The 8,816-nt window shown below is 42.8% G+C and overlaps 1 pseudogene; it reads right to left on the bottom strand.

Moving 5' to 3' along the window:
* Positions 1–4,607: 4,607 nt before the first annotated feature.
* On the bottom strand, positions 4,608–8,597 carry LOC141414769 (heterogeneous nuclear ribonucleoprotein H-like; annotated as a pseudogene).
* Positions 8,598–8,816: the final 219 nt, after the last annotated feature.

Here is an 8,816-nt window from a genome sequence, read left to right on the forward strand (position 1 = left end):
CTCCAGTATCTGGGACTAGAGTTTCAAGATTTCACATCCAGCTAGTTTCTCCTCTTATTAACCCTGACATTGGGTCACACTGACGAACTGATACTGATACATTATTATTCACTACAGTCCTTAGTTTACCTTAGGGTCACTTTGGTGTTGCATACCCTACAGGTTTTGATAAATGCACCTACCATTATCATGTCATATGAAATAGTTTCACTGCCATAAAAATCCCCTGTGCTCCACCAACTCATCTTCCCTTCCCGCAGGCTCTGACAAGCACTAGCCTTTTATTGACTCACAGTTTTGCTTTTTCTAAGAGATCATACAGTCATCCTAGTGCAATAGTCTTTCCATATTGATTTCTTTCACTTAGTAAAATGTGTTTAAGGTTCCTCTGTGTCTTTTTATGATTTGATGGCTCATTTCTTTTTATCACTGTCTGGATATACCAGTTTGTTTATCTATTCTGAAAGACTGGATAAACAATCATTCAGACTGTTGCTTTGAATTCTTGGCAATTATTACTAAAACTGCTGTGTTAGCTTTCCTTTGCTGTAACAAATAACTAAGATAATCAGTTTATGATTGGCTCACAATTTTGGGACTCAGTCCAAGACTGATTGGCACTGTTGTTTTTAGGCTGTGGAGAGGCAGCACATCAGGGCAACAGCACATGGCAAAACATTCACCTTGTGGCCAGGATGCAAAAGAGGGAGAGGAAGACACCAAAGACCCACCATCTCCTTTGAGAGCCTGCCTCCTTATGTAAAACCTTTCACTAGGCCCTACGTCCTAAAGGTTCCACAACCTCCAGTTGTGCCATTGGCTGGGGACCAGGTCTCTAACACAAAAGCCTGTAGGAGACATTCCACATCCAAACTGTCACAGTCATTAAAACACATCGCATGTAGGGATGTATAAGTTGGTCAGGAAGGGGAGGAGACTTGACTGGATAAAATGGCACAAAAGTTCCATCTAGGACATGCCCCCCATTCAGGAAGCATTTTGTTGGGAACACCCTTGGATCCCCCCTTCTATGATCAGCTCAGTAGCACCTGCATCATGATAAGTTCTCCATTTATTGGGACTGGGGCATGGCTCAAGTGATAGAGCAATTTTCTAGCAATCCTGAAGCTCTGAGTTCAATTCCTAGTACTGGGAAAAAAAAAAGAAAAGAAAAGAAGAAGAAAAAAGTTTCCAGTTTATTTGGGCAAATATCAAGGAGCAAGATTGCTGGGTTACAGGGTAAGATTCCTTTTTAATTCTTAATACATGACTATATTTGCATTGTACAAAGCCAATCAATTTTACAGATAACACCAAGGTTTCATCTCAGCCCCACCCTCAATCTCATGCTTACCAAATTTTACAAATATGGGACTTGTTGCCCTGACATATAAGTAACTCTTTTCAAGGTCCACACCAGGAAGCTATGGAGCAATCTTCTGCCTTCGAAGTCCTTAGAAGAGAGGCAAGGATGCTTACCTGACCACAGGTATGAAGGGGGCTAGGGAAGAAAGGAGTGTGTGGGCAGGGGATTCCTGCTCTGAGGGTAGCTTTGCACTCTAAAGTAGCCACTCCACTTGGAGACATGTCTGATGGGTAAGTGTGGGCTCAGATGGGGGATTGCTGCTTACAGTTCAGAAGGAAGTGCAATGGCAGAATCACAGGCCAGGCTGATGGTGGTGGCCTCTGAGCATTGGTGACTGAGGAACTCCAACCACTAACCAGTCACAGGACCCAGGAGTGGGTGCAGAATTGGGAGTGGCAAGTGATCATACATGGTGTGTTCAGTTCAAGCCTGCAGAGCTGGAGGTGCTCCTGGGTGATGCAGATTACAGCTTAGACTTCAGGACAGAGAATTGGGTAGGAGAGGCAGGTTTGAAGGTGCTACCATCCAGGAAGGTCTGTGAATGATCCAAGTTCTTGATGAATTGAACAAAGAATTGGACAAAATGCACAGAAATTGCAAACAAAGTGTAGATTTGTTGAACGTAGAAATACACTGTCACAGAAGACAGGAGCAAGGCCTGAGCAAATAAGCTGAAAGAGCCAGTTTTCCTGCTTGTACTGTAATTTAAGACCAAAGCTGGGACTTGTGGAGGACTATAAGGGAGCCAAGAAGGCATTCCTTCTATGATCAATAGCAGGATGTTATATAATTTATTTTCTGCATTCTGTTATAATTACATGCATGAGATGTAGGTGGGTGTGTGTCTCAAAAGGTCATCTGAGTGCAGGTTCCCTAGTCCTCAGCACATGGCTAGCTCCAGGATTTTCCCCTCTGTACAAACATTCTCCCTCATCATGATGCAGGGGCCACTCAGCTGACCACAACAGGGGGCTCCAAGGATGTTCTAAACAAGATGCTTCCTGAAGGGGGCATGTCTTAAGTGGAACTTTTATGACATTTTATCCAGTCAGTCTCCACCCTTTCCTGACCAACTTGTACTTCCCTATTCTCCTGCTTCAAGGAGACTTTGGCATGGCAACAGCAGCCTCGGAAGGAGCAGCCCCAGGCAGAGTAGGTGGGGAGAGAGCCTAGCTCATGGGTGTGCAGGACACAGGCTGAGCATCCAGGGTGTGCTGAGGACAGAGGACTCAGGGGAGCAAGGCCTGATCTGAAGAAGTATCTCTTGTTGGGCATGATTGCTCCACGAAGGTGGCCCATGCCCTGGTCTAGTTGCCAGCCAGTATGTCTTTCTCACACTATCTAAGATATTGAATTGAAAGACGTTGTTACAACTACATTGAAGAGACTTATTGAAAGGAAGCCTATGGGAGTCAGGCCAGTTGGTTTAAAATCCAGTTACATGCTGGGCACTGTGCCTCACACCTGTAATCCTAGCTACTTGGGAGGTGGAGATCAGGATGATAGTAGTTTGAGGTCAGCCAGGCAAAAAGTTAGCAAGACCCCACCTCAACCAACAAGCTGGGTATGGTATCGTACATGTGATCGGCACATGATCACAGCTACTCAGAAGGCTGTGGTAGGAGGATCACCCAGGCCAACCCTAGACAAAAGCAAGACTGGACCTGAAAGCAAGCTTCCTTTTACATTCCTCCTCCATTGTTGGAACAGGTCAGGAGCCGGTCCTGCCACCTAGGCTGATGGAGTAGCTCTTGACATGACTGACATCTCTCCAGTCCCAGCCAGGAATACCAATCCCTCAAGAGACCCTAAGAGACCTTAGGGGAAAACAGTATCAGCCTGGAAGATGGGTGAGAATGCCTTTCCCCTTCTCCCCAAGCTGTGTTGGCTGGACCAAGGCCTGGTATAGGACCCCCACACTAGGTGCAGCACTGATGAATAAATGAATGACAGAATGAAGCAATGGACTGAAAAAGAGCCAATGACTTATAAGCCAATCATTTCGATTTGTTATTTGACTGATAACTGGCAATTAGGAAACTAATTTTATCTCATCTAGACGTTTCATTCATTCATTCACTCACTCAACAAATATTTATGAATGCCAAATGCTATGAACAACAGAGATTTTACCCTCATGGAATTTACATTCTAGTTGGCTGGGACAGACAATAACTAAACAAGTAAGTTAAACCAGCAGTCTATTGGAGTGTGACAATTCCTTTAGAAAAAAGCAGGAAAGATGACAGAGAGCGCTGGAGTGGAGGAAGAAGGTGGGTGACATATGGGCAAAGACTTGCTTGAGGGGTGGGGATGGGGAGGGAGCCAGGAGGCTGTCTTGGGGAAGAGCACTGCAGGTAGGGGGACCAGCAGGAGCACCTAGGAGGCAGTTGTATGGGGAACCAGATCCAGCAGGACCTGGCAGACCTTGGAAGGACTTTGGCTTTCACTCTCACTAACAATGGATTCCTCAGAGGCTTGAGCAGAATTTATTTCTTGCCTTGTAATCTATTTAAGTGTTGCAGAAACTGGATTATTCCCCATATGTGGCTGCTGTTGAATGCAGTCCTGTGGTAGTGCTCAAATTGTTCTTCTGTCCCCTGCATCTCTCTGCCTAGTGGGGGGTTAGGTCTAGCACCTTGATCAGTTTTGTCTTGGATTTTTTGACAAGAATACTTTAAAGGTGGGGCAGTGTACTCTATCTGTGGAAAGAGCATCACGTCTGTCTTGCTCTTTCTGTGATGTTAGTTGCCACTGATATTAGTTTCTAGAATTACAGTAACTGGATGGATGAAAACATCAGAAATTTATTTTCTCAAAATTATGGAGGATAGAAGTCTGAAATCAAGGTGTCAGCAAGGCTTTAGGGAAGGATCCTTCTTTGTGTCTCCCAGCTTCTGGAGGCTCCTGCTGTTCCTTGGCTCACAGAATAACTCTAATTTCTGCCTCCCTCTTTACATTGCTATCTCTGTGTTCAAATTCCTTCTTAAGAACACCAGTCCTATTGGACTTAAGACCATTCTAAATACAGTGTAGTGTGACTAACATCACAAAGACCCTATTTCCAAATAAGGTTACGGTCATTCTTCTAAGTGGACATAAATTTGGGGGTGGACAAAAATTCAACCCAGTATACCACTGACAATAATTAATTATGTTCAATATGTCATTACAGGATGTGAAGTTGTAATATTCTAATAACACTATTTCTTCTTCATTGGATTACTGGTTTACTTTTTTTCTTTCACTTTTTAAAAGGAAGATTTATTTGACAAGTTTCACTTAGCGCAATACACCTAAAAGGAAATCACAATACAATGAAGTATTTAAATCAAGGCCTCAGAATTTCAAACACCAAGACCAAAATCCTAAAGTATTGGTATTGCATCTCAAAATTTCCCCCTTAACTTAAAAAAAGCTTAAACTCACGTGCCTTACAGGTTATCAAATGAAACTAACATTAACAAACATGCCAAATGTTTCACTTTTAATTGTAGACACAGCTCCCATATTGAATTTTACAAAAAAGCATGTCTTTCAACATGCATCCAAACAGTGTTCAATGCAATGTGGCATAAGAGCACCATTTAACATAATTCAACTGCTTGGACCTAAATACACTTACTGCTTAAGTACATCCTACAATATGACTAACTGCAGAAAATTGCTTAACAGTTATAATTTCCTCAACTTCGCTGGTACATCTAGATGACTGCTGTGTTCAACACTGAACCAAGTCCTTAAAACACTCCCAATTTCTTATAGAGTAAGCATAAATCACAAAGTCTGGACTGCAAACACTGTTATACTGAAGTTTTGTTTTTTCTTTTAAAAAGTTGACCAAGACTCAGTGATCAGGATCAATTACATTCCCTACCCAGCACTCATACAGGACATGCTAGACACCTTCCCATTCTGTTCATGCCATTCTGTTCATTCCCATTCTTGCTCCTCGGCTACATGTGCAATGTTTGATTGAAAATCACTGGAGTTTTCCTGTAAAAACTTGGTCATACCACTCACGCTGCTCTGGCCACCATAGCCACCTCCATAACCTCCACTCGGCTGCTGGCTGGCTGGGCCACCATAACTGAGCTGGTTTGACAAGCCCTTGCCTCCTAGCATTTGGCTACCATAAGCACCACTGCTTGCTCCTGCTGTAGAATTCGAGGAGGGTTCTACCTATTTGTGCTGTGTATTTGCTTTGTCTTTTGACATAGCTTCTACAGCATCTTCATGAGTTGAAAACTCGACATCTGCTTCACCAGTTACTCTGCCATCAGGACCAATCTCAGTGTGTACACTCTCACAGGGTTGAGCAGTGAAAAAACGTCATAAATGTCATTCTCAGTGGCTCTGTATGGTAATCCCCAGATGTGTACACAGTGTCTGGTCATGCTGTGGAAAGGAGAGCCACCATCCCACATCTGTGATCAAGCATTTCTGAAAAACAGTAATTGAGGTCTCTTCCAAACCTATCTGATCCAAATCCATAGCCATCATTATAGCCATTGTAATAATCACAGCCTCCATAGCCTCCACCATAAGCACACGCTTTATCCTCTCAAAGCCAGCTCCTCTGCCAATGCTGTTATACCGTCTGCCAGCACCAGGTCTGTTACAGGGACCTGGTCTCTGCACGGCCATAAGCTTTCGTGGTGGGTCATAGTGAATTCTAACTTCAGCTCGACTGCTCTTAAAGATTTCAATATACCTGTGCCCTATTCTTTCCGTGTTTCTTTAGAGCCTTTTCAGCTATTTCCTGTGAAGCAAGCTTCATGAAGGCCTCCCACGTACTCCTCCCCTGGAAGTCCACCGGCAATGTTATCCCATTTGGCACGATTTCCAACCCTGAGAAGAACTGAACAATTTCTTCCTTGCTATGTCCAAAGGGGAGTCCTCTAAGCTGTATAAAGCCATCATTGGCCATGTCAGGACTATTTGGACCAGTATGCTTCAACACCCAATCCATTTCAAAACTGTTTGACTTGAATACTTCAACATATCTGTGTCCCATAGTTTCTCTTTCTACAGGGCCAACTTGACTTCATCTTCTGATTCAAGTTCAACAAAAGCCTCACTACTCAGTCTGCCTTCTCTAGTGTAGATGAAACGAATACCCTGGGCCCCATTTTGAATTTTGCAGTCAGAGAAAAAATGCTGCACTTCATCGGCTGAGCAAAACCAGGGCAAACCCCAAACCTTCACCATAAATCCTTCCCCGCCTTTGGTGCCCAACATCATTCACAGTCTCTTCGAGGGTCCTGGCGTCCAGATTGCAAGACCAGGTTGAGGATCAGAACTACACATACTGCTCTTCGTGGCTGAGCAGAAAATCTGTTTTACTTTTATAAAGGGAAACTTATCACCTGTTTGGTTACCCTGACATACATTCTGTACAAGAAAGTCTGGGCTAAATGCTTGATTTTTGTCCTGATTTAGTTTTTCTAAATAGTTAATCAGTTCCCCAGTATGCTCCAAAAGTGATCCACTGAAATAACAATCTCCGTGAACTCATGTATTTGAACATTTTTCAATTCATTTGCAGTGATTATTATCCTTATTGGTGGCCATTTTTTGGGGGAAGGGTGGAATGGGGGTTGGACTTGGGGCCCTGCACTTGCAAGGCAAGTGCTCTACCACTTAAACCATACCTCCAGTCCCTGATTCTTTTTGAGATGACCCCAATAGTGGTTTGGCTGTTGGTTGCTTTTTTTTTTTTTTTTAGTAATGGAGATCAAACCCAGGGTCACCCACATGCTAGGCAAGTACTGTACCACTGAGCTAACTCCCCAGTCCCCCAATAGTTTTCTTTTGTTCTACTCATTATATTTGCCAAAGGTAACTGTGCCAATTTATCCCAGTCCACTTGCTTTTTTGACAATGTGGAATTGACTCCTCTCTATCGAGAGGTGGAGTCTACGTCCACTCCCTTTTAGCAGACTGCCTCCAGTGAGACTCTGTAAGAGTCTAAGAGACTAAGTCATGAAAGGCAATTCAATTTCTGCTGTGTCTTCCCCTCATCCCTCTGCTATTTTGAACATCGTGAACTGGGGAAAACTAGGCTGTGTGAAGAGGCTCTGTGGGGGTGTTTTGGCTGACAGCTCTCATTGAAGTCCTAGCTGACAGCCAGCATCAAATGCTAGACACAGAAATGAATGAATATTGGATGACTCAAGCCTTTAGATAAGTCCTGTCCCTAGCCTTCAGGCTGCTCCTGCTGACAAAAAAGGTACAAACAACTGTTTGACTAACCCTTGCCCACATCATTAAATGTAAATGTGCTATAAGCCAAAAGCAAAACAAAACAAAAGGTGCTGTTGTTTTTGACACAGGGGTTTCACTGTGTAGCCCATGCTGTCCTGGAACTCATGATCCTCCTGTCAGCCTCCTGATTGCAAGTTGCTTTCTTTTAAACCCGTGGATTTTGGGATGGCTTATTTACACAGCAATGGATGGCTAAGACACATTGTAACATGAAAAAGTGTTTCAGGTTTATCATTTCCTACCCTGTAATTAGGGTATAATTAATCAATGAGAAATGATATTTGGAGATCATAGTCCAAACTCTTTGGGTGAATTGAATTTATAGATTAACTTGGAGAGAAAGATCAACTTACAATATTGGAAGTTTTCTACCCAGGAATATGGTGTCATTCTAATTAGGTTTTCTCTTATCATCTTTCAATAAAAAGCTTTCTTCACATTGCAAATTCTTATTTGCCTGTTTTTATGCATTTTCTAGTTTGTGTTATGATCATAGACTTTGAAAATTTTGACTCTTTTGGTGTATAGAAAAGCTATTTTGCTGAGCATGGTGGTACATGTCTGCAATCTCAGTCACTTGGGAGATGCAGGTAGGAAGATTTAGGTCTGAGGCTGGTCCCAGGCAAAAGGAAGACCCTACCTGGAAAAATAAAACTAAAAGCAAAAATGGCCTGATGGAGCAGCTCAAAGTGGTAAATTTTCTTGGCTACCATTTTTTTTTTCCCCAAAGAACTTTGGCCTAAATCTCCCAGGTTTTGATACATATGACTCTCGCTGTTACTAAGTTTGAAATTATCCCATAATAATTTATTCTAGACAAAATTAGGACTCTGAGCCGGGTGCCAGTGGCTCATGCAGACATCAGGAGGATCACGGTTTTAAGCCAGCCTGGGGAAATAGTTTACAAGACCCTATCTCAAAAATACCCACCACAAAAAGGGCTGGTGGAGTGGCTCAAGGTGAAGGCCCTGATTTCAAGCACCAGTACTGAAAAAAAAAAAAAAAAAAAAAAAGACTGGGACTTTGAAGATAGGAGATATTAAGAAAGTGTTTAAATATTTCTAAGCTATAGTTTTAGCGGCACACACATTTCTATTTCTAAGATAGACACAGGTCTTATTCTAAAGCACATTTTTGGTTCCCTTCCTACTTCTATTGAATTCTACTCAATGTGTCCTGTATG

This window comes from Castor canadensis, chromosome 12 (genome assembly GCF_047511655.1).
Source record: "Castor canadensis chromosome 12, mCasCan1.hap1v2, whole genome shotgun sequence".
Classification (NCBI taxonomy): domain Eukaryota; kingdom Metazoa; phylum Chordata; class Mammalia; order Rodentia; family Castoridae; genus Castor; species Castor canadensis.